Consider the following 20,109-nt stretch of genomic DNA (forward strand, 5'->3'; position numbering starts at 1 on the left):
TAGGATGTATAGTAATGTCACTGAATGATCTCCATATCGGTCATATTGAGTTCTCTGAAGTTGAGTTGCATACATGCTAAATAATTAGTCCTAATAACAGCTATTATCTAAGTAGTACCTTAGGGTTTGCAAAACACTTTACAAAAATTCTCATAACAAAACTGGGAGGTAGGTGCTAGTATTATCAGATAATTTTTTTTACAGATGAGGAAACTGAGTAACTTGTTTAGGGTCACAACATTAAGTAAGTGTTTGAAGTCAAATTTGAAATCAGGCCTTCCTGACTCCAGGTCTAGCGCTCTACTTCACCATCTAGCTCCCTCTAAAGAAAGAAACATATATAAGACCTAGATAGAAATTCCTCTATCAGGAGCCAAGGACAAATTAGGTATAGATTCAAAACTCTACAAAAAAAGTAGTAGTAAAAGACTACATCATAGTTAAGCTGAACACCTTGAGGACTACAATAAAAGAACTTCTGGGAACTATGAATTATCCTTTTGCAACATGGAATCCATTTTCCCAGGACTCTTCAAGTCCTTATGGGAGATTGTGCCATAGACTATGCAAGACATGTTTTGTACCAACTGTAGTACTTTAGTAAATGCCCCCTTTCTAAAAGTATATTAAGTTTTACTGACTAAATTATATCAACTAAATTATATCAACTAATAACTAGTAGGAAATTATGAACTTAGAAATATAGCACTAGAAGAGAAGTCCCACCCCTAACACCCTTAGAGCTTGAAGGAATGTAGTAGTTATGCTCTGGAGACTGATCTCATGAGTGGAAGTGAAGGGTGGAATAGTCACCTCAAATCATGTGATTCAGTGGGGATGTTGTGTGAGATGAGATGCTTCTTTTTCAGTTATTTTTTTAGACTAAGTGGTCTTTGAAGCCCCTTCCAGTTCAGCAAATCTGAGATTTTGGGAGTCCTGTGAGGTATGAAGTGAAATTTTATTATTCCCATTTTGAGTGAGGAAACAGACTTGAAGAGGTGAAATATTTTCCTATTTCCACAAATTATTAAGTGGCAGAGACAGGATTTGAAATCAGGTCTTGTGACTCCAAACCCAATTCTATGTCCAATAAACTACACTGCCAAACCATGCCACACAAATCCCTTTAACCTACAATATGCACTTGTATCATACTAGTGGTACTTTAGAAACTTCTGCATACAACAGTATGATTCCATGAGAAAGTGTGAACAGAGGACCAGATCTGCCTTGCTTTAACCACAGCAGAGCAATTTGGGGCTATACCAGTTAGATTGGAATTGGTTCTTCTCCAGCACTGGTGATGGCTTCCATGACTTGGGGCAGGAATTATAGGGGAGAGAAAGTGGGAGAGTGAGCTCTCAGGGGTTAAGGTAGAGATGCTTTCTGTGAAGGATTAGTCTGTCTGTTGCTACAAATCTTTACCAATAATTGTTGGTCCCTGGTCAGCTCCTCTTCATCCCTTGATTTTTTTTTTCTAGAGATGCAAGGATTAGAAAGTCTATTTTCTTTTCTAATGCAACCATCTTCTTTTTCTTCCAAAAAGGTATTTATCCGCTTTTGGCATAAAATGGGGGAAAAAATTCTCACAGTAATCTGCGAATTACTATTTCTTTATGAAGAAGAACTTAGTCTTTTAGATTTTGCTAAGGATTTTTTTTTTATTGCAAATAACTACAGGGAAACATGAATTGTATGAAGTTCTCCTTCCTACATTCTCATTTCACCTCCTCCCCATCTTCTATTTCTTTTTTCAGTTACACTCTGTAGGAATAGACAAAATCAAATATAGGTGAACTTTGGTCACATAAAGGATTGAGATAAGGTTCATTCACATTTCCTGGATATCATGATAATCCACTTATCTTTGCTGTCTTTTATGACAAGATCTTTTATCAGCATTATCTTGGTCACAAGGTGATGGCTCCTCCTTCTTCCTTTTGTTACTCAGAGAAATTCTTGAAGATCCTTTTCTAAGATGGAAATGGAGTGGCCCTAAGATGAAAGCATAGAAGTAGTTTCTTTTTGTTCCAGTGGAGAAAAAATCCTCAGACTAATACTATAAAATTAATAAAAATTTCACTTGTTCAACAATTTAATTTAGACCTGTTCAAGTAGTCTCCTCTCCAATTGGGAGATATAAAATATATACTGAAATTCATTAATTTTAGTTACTTTCCCACAATTTCCCCTCAACCTTTCTGGTAGGAAAATAAGAATGTCATAGTGAGCCTTTAATATATGGGGAATAGGGAACAATGGAAATTAGATAAGAATATCCATAAGAAATGTTCTTTAATGATATCAATATAATATCAATTTAGGACCATAAATCTAGAACTGGAAAAAACTTAAGAGGCCATCTAGTCCAATCCATTCACTTAAAAAATGAGGACACATCACACATATCAGATTGGCTAACCTGACAAAAAAAGAAAATTAGTACACTAATGCATTGTTGGTAGAGTTGTGAACTGATCCAACCATTCTGGAGAGCAATTTGGAACTATGTCCAAAGGGCTATAAAAATGTGCATATCCTTTGACCTAGCAATAATGCTTCTAGGGCTGTATCCCAAAGAGATAATAAAAATGGGAAAGGGAACCAGAGATACAAAAATATTTATAGAAGCTCTTTTTGTGGTGGCCAAGAACTGGAAATTGAGGGGATGCCCATCAATAGGGGAATGGCTGAACAAGTTGTGATATATGAATGTAATGGAATACTATTGTGCTATAAGGAATGATGAGTAGACGGACTTCAGAAAAAACCCAGAAAGCCTTATATGAACTGATGCTGAATGAAGTGAGCAGAACTATGAACATTGTTCACAGTAACACTCATATTATGTGATGGCTGACTTTGATAGGCTTAGTTCTTCTCAGCAATGCAAAGACCTAAACAACACCAAAAAACTCATGATGAAAAATGTCATCCACATCCAGAGAAAGAAATATGGAATCCTAATTCAGATTGAAGCATTCTATTTGCTCTCTTTTTTTGTTTTGTTCTGTTTTTTTTCTTGCTCATGGTTTCTCCTGTTTGTTCTAATTCTTCTAATATAACACGACTAATGTGAAAATCTGTTTAATAAAAATGTATATATAGAACCAATATCAGATTGCATGCCATCTTAGGGGGGAAGGGAGGGAGGCAGAAAAATTTAAAACTTATGGAAGTTAATATTAGAAATTAAAAAGAAATTAATTAATTTGTAAAAAAAAATAATATGAAGAAACTGAGGGCAGAGAGTCTCTGGCTTGCATAAGGCTGCAATTGGCAAGGTGGGGAGGTGAACTGGATTGGGATCTAGATTATCTGGCTTTTGAATTAGGTTCTTTCCCCTGTACTCTGCTGCCTGCCACAATAATTCAAAGATTAATGATTTCACTGGTGTGGGTATGTCATCTACTAACATAGATTTTAATTCTACTATGGCTTTCAGAGGCTTTCTACCTGGTCTTTCAGAGGTTGTGGTGTTGAAAACTTCAGCCACCAGCAGGCGATGTGGACACTAACCTCTTCAAACTTAGGTTGTTCCTTAGACAACAGAAGTATTACCTATCACCTAGTCCAGACTTAAAGCCTTTCACATTTGATACAATGTCACAGACTGTGCTTGGCTGGCATAACCTTTAAGAACCCAGGGTCACCTTCACACCATGATGAGACACCACAGTGGGACTGATCCTTTTTCCATTCAGAGAAAAAAAGACTTAAGGGATCTAGTTGACTATAAGCTCATGATGAGTCAGCATTGTGCTGTGGCAGCAAAAAAAAAAGTCATGGGACTTTAGGCTACATTAATAGAAGTGTAGTGTTCAGAGGAAGAGTTGCACTCTGTGCTCAGTTCAATCTAAGTGGGGACCATTAATTTTGGGGCATTCATTTCAACTCAGCAAACTTCTATGAGCATCTATGATAGGTAAGACATTGAACCAAGCATTAGGGCTATAGAACAACCCCCCTACTCCCAATGGAAGACAGTCCATGCCTTAAAGTTATTTATATTGGGGTGGGGTATCACCTTTTAGTAAGAACCCAGGAAATTTAGAGTAGGGATGGAAGAACTATATGAGGAAACTTGAGATGATATAGGAAGAACCCTATAAAAGACATGACAGAAATCTTTAGATGTATTGTCTATCATCTATCTGTCTATTTATCTATCCATCATCTATCTATCTATCATCTCTCTATCTATCTTTGTTATCACAGAAGTGGGATTAGGTTTGTCAGTCTAGTCTTAAAGAGTAGAACCAGGTGTTATAGACAGGCAGATTAACAACATTATAGAATCTCAGAGTTACACAGGACATGAGAGGAAGCCATCCCTTAGAAGCCATACAAGAACAAGAAATTCCCTTTACAATACTCTCAACAAATGCTCAGCCACCTTTACTTGAAAACCACCAATGAAAGGGGAACCTTTTAGATAGGTCCAATTATTAGGAATTTTTTTTCCTTTCTCAGAGACTATATCTACCTCTCTCCAACTTTTATCCATTGCCATATTTCAATTCAGTATTAACCAAAAAATTCTTAATAATAGGAATGATGGTAGCTTTCCCAACAATTGGGGATCTTTAAGTGAAGGCTGCATAAGCAATTATTAAGAGTAACAAATAGTATATTGTAGGGTTATGATTTGGGACCAGATAAAATATATTTGAGGTCCCTTCCAATGCTAAGATTCTGTGATTTATGAGATCAACTACAGGAAATCCAAATGGACTGGAATTTTCCCACATGTACCTAAACAGGTAATGGAAGAAAGATATTTTCCCCATTGTTTATTTTCTCTGAAAATTCTTATGTAGGAGCCCTTCTAGGACTGCTTTCCCCACTTGTACTGGAAATCTCATGCCAAGAGATTCAGTTGACTATGACTCCTCTCTTGCTTTTGGGGGTAACCTTAAGAGTTTGGAATTTCTAGGCACTCATGAGCCTCCATTTCAACGAACCAGTAGACATCAAATAGCCTTTGCAGAGCACATTTACAAAAGTGGTAAGAAAAATTGTTACAAAACATCCTCCTTCACACAAGGATAAAAAGCAAAATAGAACACATAGTGCACATAGATCCATGGAAGAATGGGATCAAATTATAAAATATGAAGGCAGTGAGGCACATATATAAAGAACACATGTGGCCAAGAGGTATCTCACTACTCCTAGTTAACTCACAATTCTTCGCTGTCTTCATGAAATCTTCGTGAAGTTCCTTAGGTGTATTCTCTGGTGGGTGTGAAGGGCATGTGCCTTCCTAGAGTCCATAGTTGGCAGTCTCTCTGCCACATTGTGGTGCTATGTCTTACTCCTTGAAGCTCCCCTCTCTCTCAGCTGACTTTGTATTTGTCTGTATTTGTTTATGCTTGTCTTCAGTAAGGCTTTTGTTGCTCCCAACTAGCTATGTTTGCTATTGGTTTCGCTTTAGTGTCTCTCTAATACCATGGTCAATGGCAGACAGAGGGTTGGCTGTGGTGGTAGTAGACTTTAACACTTCTCTGTTTAGTCTCTATCCTTTTTTCCCTCTCATTGCCCTTTGATTAGGTAGAAGGATACATTACCTCAAGCAGCTAACAATATCAGAATCCTTCATCCCTTGACATCTTCCCCAATGAACTAAACCTAATCAAAAAGGGTTATACCTCATAAAGATATCACTGGGTGTGAACCATCCTGTTTACCCATTTAAACCTTCCCCATCTCCTTACACTTGTAACACATTTCCTCAAATCCTACTAGCATTTGTATGCTGAGCACCCTGAAAGCAACTGACCTCCCATCAGGGTTCTAGTCTTAACCCTGAGAGTTTAGTCTTCTTATGTTAGTTTAGTTAGGCATCATGGAAAGGTCCCCACATGTAAATCTGTTTGGACCTATAGGCTTAGATACATATGCCTTCCTTACCTATAGCATACAGAGAAAATTGGTTGTCTTGTTTGAGGGTATTCACAGGGCACAGGATGACTCATTGAGACCTTGGCACTGAAAATGTTTCCCCTTTTGTGGTTCCTTTTGTGGAATCAAATTTCCTTCTTTGGCAAGTCTAATTTATCCTCATTGTATCTCCTTATTCTCTGGGGATACTGCTACTGAAACACATAGGAAGTCTGAATTCTCAAACATTTTAAATTCACAAGATTGTTCCCTGGTCAATGGGGAAAGGGAAATGAGAAAGAGAGACAGAGAGTGAGGGAGAGAGAGAGAGAGAGAGAGAGAGAGAGAGAGAGAGAGAGAGAGAGAGAGAGAGAGAGAGAGAGAGAGAGAGAGGACTGAATTCTCACTTCAAATGTTTCTCTGCCCCCTATATTCCACTGACTACCCTAGACTGGCCTGTTGCTAGAGTGCTACTGCTGAAATGTGACTGATAAATCTTGAATCAATCACGAAATATTTCCCGGGTGGCATTATCTGTTTTTACCCAAATATTAAAATACTTTACTCAATCCAAATTGATTAAAGGTTTGTACCTAGTTTAACACATTTTTTTGTGATTGATTCAATGATAAGTCTGGCCCTTAGTGTTTAATTAGGGTGGGGTGAATGTAAACCCTCATATATTGATTGAGGTGAGAGTAAGAATACTTTCTTACACATATTACCTTGTGTAGGTTTAGTAAACACTATAGAAACAGTGACCTGTGTCTTGCCATTGGACTCTGAATGACTCTGAAGGAGAAAGAGAGACTGATGATTTTTCACAGCCTTACCTCACTTAAATCCAGTTCACTTGCAAGTCAGGACATCACCCTCCTAATGTGATTGGTCCTCTTAGAGAACAAGGATGAACAACAGCAACAGAAAGAGTGAACTTAGCAAATGTGAGATCTGTTATCTCATACCTTTCAAGTGACAAGTTGTAGTGTGCATTTTCAACAGTTTAGATATAAGGAAAAAGTGGTAAGCAATTAATTGGAGGTCAAACACCACTTTTAAGAAACTGAGGTTTTCAGCCAAGTGGTAATTTACTGAATTTTGTGAATATTTTTCTTCTAAGACTTATGACAATAAATTCCTCTTTGCTCTAGATCCACTGACTATTGGGAAGGCCACGTCCTTTATTTATTTATTTTTTTGGGGGGGAAATTTTTTCACAAAGTAACCAAGTAAATTTTTTTCTTTTGTTCATACATATTGACCAGACATTAGTTTTACTTTGTTATTCTGAAATGCAACGATAGCATTATTTAGAGTTGTAGCTTCCTGGAAACTTATCTGAATACTGTATCTCTTCTGGAAGAGATACCACCACCCCTCTTATTTTTAGGGCTTCTGTCTCTCCTTGGGTTTTTTCTTTTGGTAGATGGTTTAAATAATAAAAAAAAAAAGCCAGCTCAGTTTGAGATTTGGGCCTTATCCTTATTCTCTGTAAGAAACAGAGTGGATTTATAACTCTGGGAGTCCAGACTTTCATCACTATAGATGGATGGGTGTTTTAGAGCATTCACCTTTAAGATATCCAGAATACAAGCCTCTGATCCTTTGTGGATTGTAAATTTCTAGAGTTGGGCTTCTTGGTTCTTGTCAGAAAGGCGAGTTTTATGATCACCATTACCTTAGTTCTTCTATAGTGCTGGGAGCTGGGAGCCTCCTTCCTATTAGGAAGCCTTGTCTTGACTTTCATACCAATAAAGTTGTTCTTAGAGCAGAGTTCATCCTAATAAGCATCTTGAGAATTGCACCTGAACTAAGAAATATTTCCCCCTCTGTCTGCCCTAAGCCACAGAATCTCAAGCAGTCTACATGCTTTGAATCTAAGACAAGGCTTACAGCCTAACAGCTTTTTTATCACCGTCCATCAAGCAGGAAAGCCTCCAGGTGGATTAGGCTGTGTATATAAGAAGCTTACAAGGTAGCAGATGTCAAGTCTCAGTAAAGGTCATTCTATTAGGGCTATTCACTTTCCAGGCACAGATCTCCTCCTGGACTAGTATAAGTCTGGGACAGAGATCTTGATGTCCTGCCATGGGCCCCCCTGAATACTTCTTAAGATGAAGAAGTATGCATGGCATACATGTGTGTTGATTAAAGGCTCCTACTTGAAATGGGCCACCTGTGAAAAATGCACCAGGGTGGAAAGAGGAACAAGTTTCTCCAGTTTTTGGACCCTCGCCCTATTGAATACTGGCACAGTCAGTGGATTGCCAAATGAATATAGGGAAGATGCATTAGAGCAGATGACTGTTAGGAAAAATAATAACCTTTAATAAAAAGGCTCCAAAGAGGGCCAAGATCCACATTATGATGGCAAACCACATGGGGGCCAAAGCTTTTCAGGGATAGAAAATTCAATCACTACTGGTCTGAGAGTTGAGAGTGTTGACATGACCTCTGATTCGTTATGTGACTTTGCCCGAGTTATCTAAGTCAAGACTGGAGATGCATTACTCATTTCTAGGACATTAGTGTCATATGATTCATACAGTTTCCTACCCAGCCAAAGAGACTTTTCCCATAACAAGGGCACATTTGCCTAGATAACAACCCTGGACAAGGCTAACACATGCCTTTCCCTTCAGGTGGCATTGACTAATAACTGCCACATTCCTACTCCCTTTAATAATAAGCAGCAATAGACACACCATCAAGGTCAATGGTTGTATGAATAGATCTGGTTATCTGCTGGCAAATTTCTAGTCATCCTACCAAAAACCTTTTTACTGAGGAAAATATTAAGAATGAGGGAAAAATGCCACAACTTTATATATGCTGCTTATTACCTGGGTGATCTTAGACAAATCACTTCTTTCTAGGTCTCAGTTTTCTCATCTATAAAATGGGGATTGAGCTAGATAACCTCTGGAGTCTTTCCTGTATCAAAATCATTGAGTAACAGACTCTGGTAATAGATGTTTTTAGAGTAGATGGTCTCTACAATCCCTATTAATTCTGTGGATTTAGGTATTATGATCCAATTTAACCTGCTGTCTCTCATCCTATCCTAAATAATAACTTAAGCTTGGTGACTGTATAAATACTCGACCTTTTTTTTTTTTTTTTGGAGGGCAATTGGGGTTAAGTGACTTGCCCAAAGTCACATGGCTAGTAAGTGTGTTAAGTGTCTGGGCCAGATTTGAACTCAGGTTCTCCTGACTTCAGGACCAATGCTCTCTTCACTGAGCCACCTAGCTGCCCCAATACTTGACCTTTTTTCCTTTCCAAAACTTATCTGGGTTTCAACATGAAATTCATCAGTACTTTGAGGATGGGTCTGAAGTAGAGCAGGTTATATGGAATCTATCTGTCTTTATTCACCCTGGATAACAAAGATAACAAAGAACAAAGACTTCTAATCTGATTTCTTTGAAGGAGAAATGTGTCTTTTACACAGTGGAACTTCTTTTCTTAGCAATCACAGAATGAAATGGCAATACATTGAGCCCTTGCAGTATTTTCCCTAGGTGAGCTCTCCTATGACTGCAAGCTACTGCCTTTGGAAGAAAGCAACAGTCCCTGTGAGTGCCTGGTTTCTGCTGCTTGCAGAGCTAGCTGGCTGTCACTGTTGGTCCTACGCGCCTGTAATTAACTTGGATGTCTGGATGGTGATAGAATGAGTCTGGCCAATGGTTTCTTTCCTTCCAAAGAAGGGTTTCCTGGCTGAGCTTTCTGATGACAGCAATGCCAAGTCAGGAGTTGCACAGGACTTGAGAGGCAGATTATTTGGCTGAGCCCTGTGTATGGAGTCCCCACAGAGAAGGCTGATCTGGAACCAAATTGGGACCATAAACAGTAGATTTCTTCAGCCAGTTGGTTCTCCCCCCCCCCCCCCCCCCCCAATGTTATTTTGAATGTTTTATTGTATATTTAGTAAACATGTCAGTAGCAATCACTTGTCAATAGGCCCTCCTATTCCCTTTTTCATTTTGTTCCTGGGAAGTAGGCTGATTTGTACTGTTTGTGTTCATGTCTGTATGTATACATGTGTGTGTATGTACATCAGTGTGTATGTGTACATAGGTCAGGAGAAGGGAGGATACTTTTACTCACTTGATAAATTCTTCTGTAGAAACAGGAAGTCCCCATTTTCCTCTTGCACTTTGGGCCATTTTTCCTTCTCTTGGGAGATAACTGTTTAACTTGTTGGATTTTCCTCTTTTTATGTTCCCCTTACTTTCAGCTTTAAATTATTATTTTTTTGGCCAATTATTGCAGCTTAATTCATAGACTTTGATTCATTCCCACTTTTATTACCATATACCTGAATGGCCATAAAAAAGTTCTATTTCTTTAGCTGTGTGATAACCCCAACAGATATGAGGGGGGAAGTGGCATGGAAAGACATTTACAATAGACTTTTACTGCTAAAAACATTTTTTATGGTACTCTAATGAAACGGTGGTGGTGGTAGTGGGGGAATCTTTGGGCAGCTTGGCATATTTTAAAATGTTATTTTAAGTAACCTAAAGAACGGAGAAGTATAACAGTGGATAGGGAGTTGGGCTTGGTGCCAAAAAGGTCTAGATTCAAGTCCCACTTCTGGCACATATTGGCTAGGGGAATCCGGATAGGCCTCAACATCTTTTTTCTTTTTTTTTTTTTCTCCATTTTTTTGGGGGCGCGGGGAGGGGTTAAGTGACTTTCCCAGGATCACATAGCTAGAAAGTATCTGAAGTCAAATTTGAACTCAGGCCCTCCTTACTCCAAGGCCAGTGCTCTACCCACTGTACCACCTAGTTGCCTCTGGTTACTTAACATTTTAGTGCTCTAAGCAACTCTCTAAGACTAGAAGTTACAGGGAAAGTGCCAACCTGAATTTATATAGGAAATATCTTTATCTGAGAGGTCTCAGTGTCAAGGAAATCACAGGTCTAGTCCAAGACCTAGGCATGGAGGAAGGTAGAAAAAAATAGCTATTTTGTAGCTAATAGTGCTTACTTATACAATCCTGGATAAAATGAGACACTGAGTTAAACTTCAAGTGCTGTAATAGCCAGAGCATTCTAATTTCACAGAATTTGAACTGATTATGGTTTTGCATCATCTTTTAAAAATATTTGGTTTGTCTTTTTTTTTTTTTTTCACTTTGTACAGATTCCGATGTTGGAAGTGGATGGGAGTAGAGGATGGAAGGCTTCATGGGAGACCTTTTTATCAGAGGTGGAATGCCCAACAGGGGGAAATTCAGTGTGTGTACTTATTTAGTGCAGTTTCTTACTTGATTTTCAGCTCCATGTTAAGATATATAATGTACAGGAGGCAGTATAGAGAGGCAAGAGCTGTAGGTTTGGAATCAATCCATGTATTCAAGGTCCAGCTCTGCCACTCACCACCTTTATGTCTTTGGACAAGTCACTTCCCCTCTATGGTTCTCATTTTCATCATCTGTCAAAAGGAAGACGTGGAACAGAAATTCTAGTCTCTTTGGAGCTCTTTGAATTGAAGATTTTTGTTTTTGTTGTTCATCTTTCATTCTTGAAGGGGATCTATGACATCACAAGGATAACTCTTGACTTGTAAGTGGATTAGATTTAAGTGAGATCAAGTTACACCAAGTCATCAGTCTCATTCTCTCCTCCAGAGACATAAGTCAAGATGACTGGCAACCCCCAGGATTCCATGGAAGACCATGGCCTTCTTAAATGGTCTTTCCCAGGTCTCAGTTTGTCTGTGAGACTAATGACAAGTCCCACATCAGTGGGTGACTCAAATAAAATACTTTCTGGTTTGTTTATAAGAACCAATGTGGAACCAGTTGGAATAAAGTGCTTCCAGCTAACCCCAACTAAATAAATTAAATGAAATGAAGAAATTCAAAGAGACTTAAAAGGAATAAACTAAAAATAATAATAATAAAGAGGACCAAAGGTGAAAAATATTCTTATGCCAACATTAAGATAGTACTTCAAAGCTTATGAAGCATTTTCTTTATAACAAATCTGTTTGCTGAATTGAATTGAATCAATTCATTCTGTTCATTCTACTTTTGGTTACCTAAGTAGAGTTGTATGTAAAAATACTGGGGGAAAAAAGGACTTGCTTTTGAATGAAATGAAGAAGGAAGTTGTGAAAGTGATTCATAGAACTTTGGATTTGTGGAGAAAGTCAGGGATTGGTTTGGGGGTAGGGGTGGGGGTGGAGGAGAAAGTTAGGATACCTTAAAGGAAAGACAAAGGAGACCAACATGAATTGAAAGAGAGGAAAGTCTTAGTCTGAAGACAAACTCAATCTTCAGAAGAAATGTACAAAGGGGAAGGACTGGAGAGTCTGAGGCCTCCAAGAAAAAGAGAAGGTAGATGGTAAGATAATTCAGGTAAAAAACAAAGGAAAACAAATGGTAAGACAAGATAAGAGGTTAGTGAGAGAAAGGGAAAAAAAGTTGGGTGGGTCCCATCAAGTTCTTAAAAGGTGATAAAAGGGTGTAAACGTATTAATGGTGTGCTAATGAGGTAAGCTTTTAACACCAACAAATAATTTAAAAACCCAGGACTGAGAATATCAATCAGAATGAAGAAAAGGGGAATTTTACAGTGACTTCATTAAGCCTCTGATGTTTGTATTCCTGCTGTTGCCAAATGGCTGCTGTCATTCGGCAAAATGAAGTCTGGTCTTCCTCTTAGAGGAGAAGGTTAAAAGGCTCAAGAGATGTCTCTGTTTTCTAGGTCAGAGATTTCAAACAAGCAGTCCCCAAGGCAGCATGTAGCCCTTAACACTCCAGAGAGTTGTCCAAACCAGATTAAGATGTAATTGGGAAATATTTAACCACACAAATAAAAATACAATAAAACATAATGTTAGTGTGTGTGTGTGTGTGTGTGTATGTGTGTGTGTTTAAGATACTGTGGGGATCTTTTAGTGGCTGCCTCTTTCTACTTGAGTTTGATATCACTGTTCTAGGTTATCAGGGATAATGGAGCATTCGTTAAAAAAAGAAACCCACGACCCAAACACTTGACTTCAATGTGAAAGAAGAAAATAATAGAGTAAAGGTCAAATGAGGGAAAAGAAAAACCTGATCTGTTTTAGAAGTTTGGATTCAGAATAGAAGAATGTCATAGAGAAGAGGAAAAGAAGAATAACTTGGAAATAAAACATAATGCATACATACATGCAATTATATAATGCTACATACATATTTATAGGTGTACATGTGCATATATACTTGTCTATACATATGTAGACATGCCCATATACATACATACATGCATATACACATATATTGAACTAAATACTTCAGAGAAGACATAGCCATCAGTCTTATGAGGAATGATAAAACCAATCCATAGATGCTATCCAGTGAGGATTTAGGCTAGATATTAGGAATAACACTGGTTGTGGAACCAGATGATATTGACTGATCCAGAAAAGTCACAGATCCCTGACTTCAAGTTCCATCTATTTCAGGTGCTTTTAACCATTCCCCCCCCCATCCCAGAAATTCCTCTGGAAGTTGTGAAGCCTATGTATCCCTTCTCAGAAGAACATTTTTAAATGCATGAAACAAAATATATTAGGATTACATAGGAAACTAATTATATTAAAATAAAAGTTACAATTTTTTTAAAAAAAGTTCACGGATCCCAGGTTATTATCTCCTGATGTAGGCAACTGAGACAATTGGTAATAACTTTTTCAAATGAATATAAAAACTTTCAGTTTCTGCATAAACTGAAAATGGAGATGATTATAACTAGCATTTATATGTACTGTGTGCCAGGAACTGTGCTAAATGCTTTGCAAGTATTATTTCACTTGATTATCACCGCAACCCTACAAAGTAGGTGTTTTATCATTCCCATTTTACAGTTGAGAAAATTAAGGAAGACAAAGGCAAGGTGACTTGCTCAGGTTCAGACAGTTAGGAAATGTCTGGATTTGAATTCAGGTCTTCTAAGTCCATCTCCAGTCCTCTATCCCTCACATCATCTAGGGTCAAGTCAGCCAAAAGTCTCTGCTTGGGATTTTCTCTCTTGGCTTTTATCCCAGTGGCTCTCTCTCTCAGGGTCTGTTTGTTTGTTTGTTTTGGCATTTTCCTGGAACCAAAAGCATGTTGTCATACTTTTGATTGCCCTGACACCAATTATAACAACTCTTACTTCACTAGGTTGAAGACATCTGGACTCCTTGGCATGCCGATTGATTGGCACATGACTTGGAAAAATCACAGTTCATTGAAATCAGACTTATAAGCTATGCATATGGAGAATGATGTTGCTTGGGAGGGTGGAGCAGAGATCTGGGAAAGGAGGTACCACATCTACTAGAAGCTTTGATGTGTTCCAAAACCTATTTGTTCTAGCCTGAGGTGACCATTCTTAACTTCTGCTATATAAGCATTTGATGCCTGGGCGTCATAATTAAGATAGGCTGCATCCAAACACATCTTAAACTTTATTCTAGTAAACCAATCAATGTTTTCCTAGAAGTACTGGAACTGAAGTAAGGGTCAAGGAATATGTAGGGAATTCTAGGGGCTCTTAACTACCACAAACTTTTTTTAAAAATTATTTTAATCATCGAATTTTATTATCATTCATTTTCTTTTCAATCTTGTGTATTTTGTTTTAGAAATTAAAATATTCCTCTGAGAAGGGTTCCATGTATTTCAACAGTGCCAAAGGGGTCTGTGACACACATAAAAAAATCAAATAACCCCTGGTCTAGATTCTCTGTTGAGACAAAATGGGTACAGATATTTTTAGGAAAGGCCCTTCCAAACACTTGCAAGATTTGCTTTGAGAAAGTTGTTGATTCTACATAGTGTCCTAGTTAGCCAAATGATCTGAGTTATCAGAGGCTGCTTATTGTGGTTTTTAGACTATCCAGTAATCTTCTTGGCTAGCAACACAGAGTAGGAGAGAGAGAGCACTGGATTTTAGCTAGAGGTCTGAGTTTCAAAACTTCTTTCTTCCATTTACTAGTTATGTGACCTTGGTCAAGCCTCTCTACTGCTTTGGTCCTAGGTTTTTTCATTTGGAACTTGGAGATCATGATTTCTCTACTTCCTACTTAACTCAAAGGGTTGTATGAAGAAATTGTGTCATAAGCCTTAAGACACTATAAGAATATAAAATATTATTATTCTCAATGCTGTTTTGCCATTTCCTTGTAAATTTCTATGTACATTTCCACCAGAGGGAAACCTGGAGAAGGTTGAAGGCAGAGTCCCTCCTAAATTAGCAAATTTCAAATTGTATAGTTACCATAGACAGTTTTTTAGGAGGCGAAAGCTGATGCTCAATGCCTTTTTTGCCTTTGCATTTTTTATATCTGGGCCATGTTAGGTAGCTAGTATGCTCAGTGGAGAGAGCACTGGACCTAATATCAGAAAGTTTTGTTGTTGAGTTGTTTTAATTCGGTACAACTCTTCATGGCCCATTTAGGGTTTTCTTGGCAAAGACATTGGAGTTGCTTGTCATTTCCTTCTCCAGCTCATTTTATAGATGAGGAAATGGAGGCAGAGTTAAGTGACTTGTCCAGGGTCACACAGCTAGTTAAGTGTCTAAGGCTAGATTTGAACTCATGAAGATGAATCCTTCTGACCCTGGCACTCTATTTACATTACCACCTAGCTGCTTCAGTCAGGGAGATCTGAATTCAAATCCAGACCCTTCCTAGGTGTGTGATGCTGGGGAAGTAATTTAACCTCTGTCTACCTCAGTTTCCTCAATTATAAAACAGGTATACTAGCAGCACTAATCTCTCATCAGCATTGTTGTGACAATCAAATGGAATAGTATTTATACAGTGTCTGGCACAAAATACACACTTAATAAATGCTTATTTCTTTCCATCTTTTTTTTTCCTTTTACTATAAATAAATAGAGTTGGAAATAGAATTCTGTTTTTTATTTCAGGCACTAATTTTGCTTTTTGACTTTTTCCCAGTAATCTTTTTAGTTTACCAAACTTTTCATGAGGGTACATTTAAAAGAAAATAGAATTAGAAGTCATTAAACCTCAGAGTTGGTCTAACACTGTCCTTAAGAAATCTCAGGCAAGTACCTCAAATGCTATGTCTCAGTTTCCTTGTTTTTAAAAAAGTAGGAAGACAATTTCTATCTCTCCTCTTTCCCTCCTCTCCTCCCAAGGTGGCTACAAAGCTTAAAATTAATAAAACATGTGAAAATCCCTCTCAAGGTTAAAGATGTGGTATGAATGTAGATAATTATTATTATTTCTTTGAACTTTTTCAAAAGCATTTACCTATTTGGGGAAATCATTCTTGAAACAGTTCTTCAATAGTTCCTACCAGAGATTCAGCAATGGGGGTGGAGGGGAGAGGGTTTCTCCCTCTCCCTTATGTAAGTCTTTCCTTGACTAAGTCCTCCCTCCTCCCTTCCACCCCAGAGGGGTTTCTTGTCCTTCTGGCATAGGGCTGGAGCAGCTTTGCCCTTCCTTGCATTGGCAGCTGTCCACTTGCTGCCTCTTGAGAAACCTTGATTGGCCTAATTTTCTAATTCATGGATCTGACATTAAACTTGTGAATTACAGGATTATTCCTACCAAGTTGCAATTCATTTAAATCATACATTGCCCATGCAGCAGATTTTGGAGTCTCACATCTTAAGAATATTTCTTTTTCTTCAAATGGAATTGTAGCATATTTATATTTTATTTCTATGAAGAACATTGGCAATTATTTATGACCTTTAATTGTCCTTAAAATTGTTTTGCTCAGGTAGAGAACGTCTGGTCTATAGATGCTACATCTGCTCTGTGTTTAAAAAAACGAGGGAATTCTTCCTTTGTTCAGAGAGTAAGGCCATGTTGTACAATGGAAAGAGTAATAGGTTTGGAGTCAGAGGACCTGGGTTTGAATCCTGGTTCTTCCACTTACTACCCATGTTACTGAGGGTAATTAATTTTGCTTCAACTAAGTAAGCATTTATTTAGCACCTATTATATGTAAGAAATAAGAGGTAGGGGCAGCTAGGTGGCACAGTGAATAGAGAACCAACCCTGGAGTCAGGAGGACCTGAGTTCAAATGTGACCTCATACACTTAACATGTACTAGCCATATGACCTTGGGCAAGTCACAACCCCAACTGTCCTGCCCTCCCCTCTCCAAAAACGAACAAAGAAAAAAAGGTAAAAAAAAAATTATCCATTCTCTCAAAGGGGTAATAGTCTAATAAGGGAAACTATATGCAAACAACCATGCACAAATAAGATGTATACAGGGTAAATTGGAGACAGTTTCAGAGTGAATGCATTAGCCTTAATAAGAAAACACTTCCTATAGAAGGTAGGATTTTATCTGGAACTTGAAGGAAGCCAGGGAAGCCAGAAACAGCTGAGGAGGGAGCAAATTCCAGGCATGGGGGAGAGCCAGTGAAAATGCTCAGAAATGGGATATGTATGTCAAATATGAGGAGCAATGAGGAGGTCAATGTCACTGCATCACAGAGTACTTGTATGGAGGAAAGTAAAGTGTAAGTAGTTTGGCAGAATAGGAAGAGAGCAGGTTATGAAAGCTTGAAATGCTGGAAGATTTTATATTTGATCCTGGAAGCAATAAGAAAACACTGGAATTGATTATATGGGGATAGGGGTATGCCTGCCGTGGTCTTACAGCTGCACTTTAGGAGAATTAATTTGACAATTGAGTAGAAAAGGGATCGGCATGGGGAGATTCTTAAGACTGGGAAATGATCAGAGACTGCACCCGGGTGGTAGCCGTTTCAGGATAGAGAAGTAGAGAGAGGTAGAGTTTAGCACGTAGATCTGAGAATCATCTGCATAGAGATGAGAGCTGAATCTATGGCAGCTGATGAAATCCTCAAGCAAAATATAATAGATGGAAAATAGAAGAGGGTCCAGGACAGAGCTTTGGGGGATACTCTTAGTCATCAGGGGTGATCTAGATTAAGATCCAGCAAGGCTGATATTGATTTTGACTTCAGTCCCTGCTACTTATTACCACTATGACCATGGACAAGTCACTTTTTAAAAAAAATTATTATATTTTAAATTTATGATATAAAACAAGCATTTCCGTAACATAGTGGAGTAATAAAAAGATTAGTGCACATGAAACTGAAACTCTATTATATACAATTTGTTATTCCTTTTATGTATATAATAAATTTGTCATGTAAATTTCTTTTTTCCCCTCCCCCCCCTAGAGATGGTTACCATTAGGCACAAATATATATATATATATATATATATATGTATATATGTATATATATACACACACACATATATACACATACATGGACACATACACCCATACCCCCCCATATATATATATATTTCTATGTATCAGTTTACCAGTTCTTTCTCTGATGCAGAGAGCATCTTCCTTTGTATATCCTTTGTAGTTAATTTGGGCATTTGTAATAGTCAAAATGACTTCATTGCACAAAGCTGCTGTTAAAACACTAATTCTGTTACTGTATACAACATTCTTTTGTTTTGGTTCACTTTGCTCTTCATTATTTCATGCAAGTCTATCCATGCCTTTCTAAAATCAATGTCCTAATAATTTCTTATAGCACAGTAGTATTCCATCACAATCATATATCACAACTGATGGGTATCCCTGCATTTTTCAGTTCTTTGGCACTACATAGATTGATGCTATAAATATTCTAGAACTTTTATAAAGAGAGAGTTGGACTAGATAATCTTTAAAGTCTTCCAGCTCTAAACCATCTGTCCCTAAGATTAACACCACCAGACAAAATGATTGCTTCCCTGAAGAACTGAAAGGGAGTCAGTATTTTAGGATCTTAGGGCAAGCTAAAGTAGAACATTGCCCTGTAATCCTTGATTGTGTATCCTATAAGGATACCATTGTGTTGTCTGAATGTTAGTGATTTTTCTTAATGGAAGGAGCTTGGAAGGCAAAGAATAGGGTCCATTTTACTCATGGATTCTTGTCACCCAATTACTGAGTCCCACAGTCACTATTTTTCTTATAAATGGGATAAAAAAAAAGTAAGGTAACTTGACCCAAGTCATCTAGTGATGGGAAAGGGAAGAATAGGAACCATCTTTTGTGCCTCACAGGCCAGCATGCTGACCTTAAAATCAGACTATTTTGAAATAGTCTGTAGATGTTGAGTCAAAATAACACTTGCATTTTTGAAAATAAGGGATAATAGAAAGAGTAGCGGATTTGAATTGTAAGACACGGGTTTAAATACCACTTCTACCATTTAATGCCCACAGTATATGATAATAGGTAAAAAACCAATTTTTCTGGGATTCAACATCTTCATGATTAATATAAGGAGGTTGGATTAAATGACTTCTAAAGTTACATGAAGTCCTATACCTAGTGATCAATTGCTCAGTCAGCAAGTATTTATTAAAGCCTTGCTTTGTGTCATGTGCTATGCCAAATCAATAATGATTCTGATCCCTCTCAGGTCCCTTCCAGCTCCAGTTCCTTGAATATGTGAGCCTGATTGTGTAAGCTATTTTTGAATGTCATTTCAATATTCTCAAGGAGTTGGACCATATCTCTGTTGCTGTCTCATCCTAGACCAGGGATGGGTAACCTCTGCCCTCAAGGCCGCATGTGACCCTCTAGGCCCTCAAGTATGAACCTTTGTAGATTCAGGCAAAAAGCTACACTTGAGGACCTAGAGGACCATATGTGACCTGGAGGGCCCAGGGTCCCCACCCCTATCCCAGACCTTCCTTCGAAGCCTGGGGCCTCTTTTCCCTGCAATATCCTACCATCCCTGCTGCCTACTCAATCTGGAATATCCTTCTGAAAGGCTTACCTTCTCCCATTTGTGAATTCTTCTTGGGGCTTCCATTTTGTGGGGTGGCCCTCCCCACTCCTCCTCATTCCACCCCTTTTCAGCTCCCTTTTGTGTGTTAACTTCCATCATTAGAATGGGACCACAAATGGCCTTTCTTTTTGCTATGTTTGTTTCTCCAGTTCTTTGTACAATGGCTGGCACACAGCAAACACTTAATAAATGCTTGTTTCTTTCCTTTCTAATTAGAGTCATTACAACAAATGATCAAATGTTGTGTGAAACTTGAGATAAACTTAAATGAAAACATTCCAGAGTTTCTATGTTAGCTCATGCAGAGTAAAGAGAGCAAATAGTCAAAAAAATTTTTTTACTATAATAACAACTCTGTAAAAAAAAATATCTTGCTTTGAAAAACTTCAATCAATGAAATGATCAAACATGATT

This window comes from Petaurus breviceps, unplaced genomic scaffold (genome assembly GCF_028583685.1).
Source record: "Petaurus breviceps papuanus isolate PSGF00001 unplaced genomic scaffold, PetGlider_PUasm1.0 90775, whole genome shotgun sequence".
Lineage (NCBI taxonomy): Eukaryota > Metazoa > Chordata > Mammalia > Diprotodontia > Petauridae > Petaurus > Petaurus breviceps.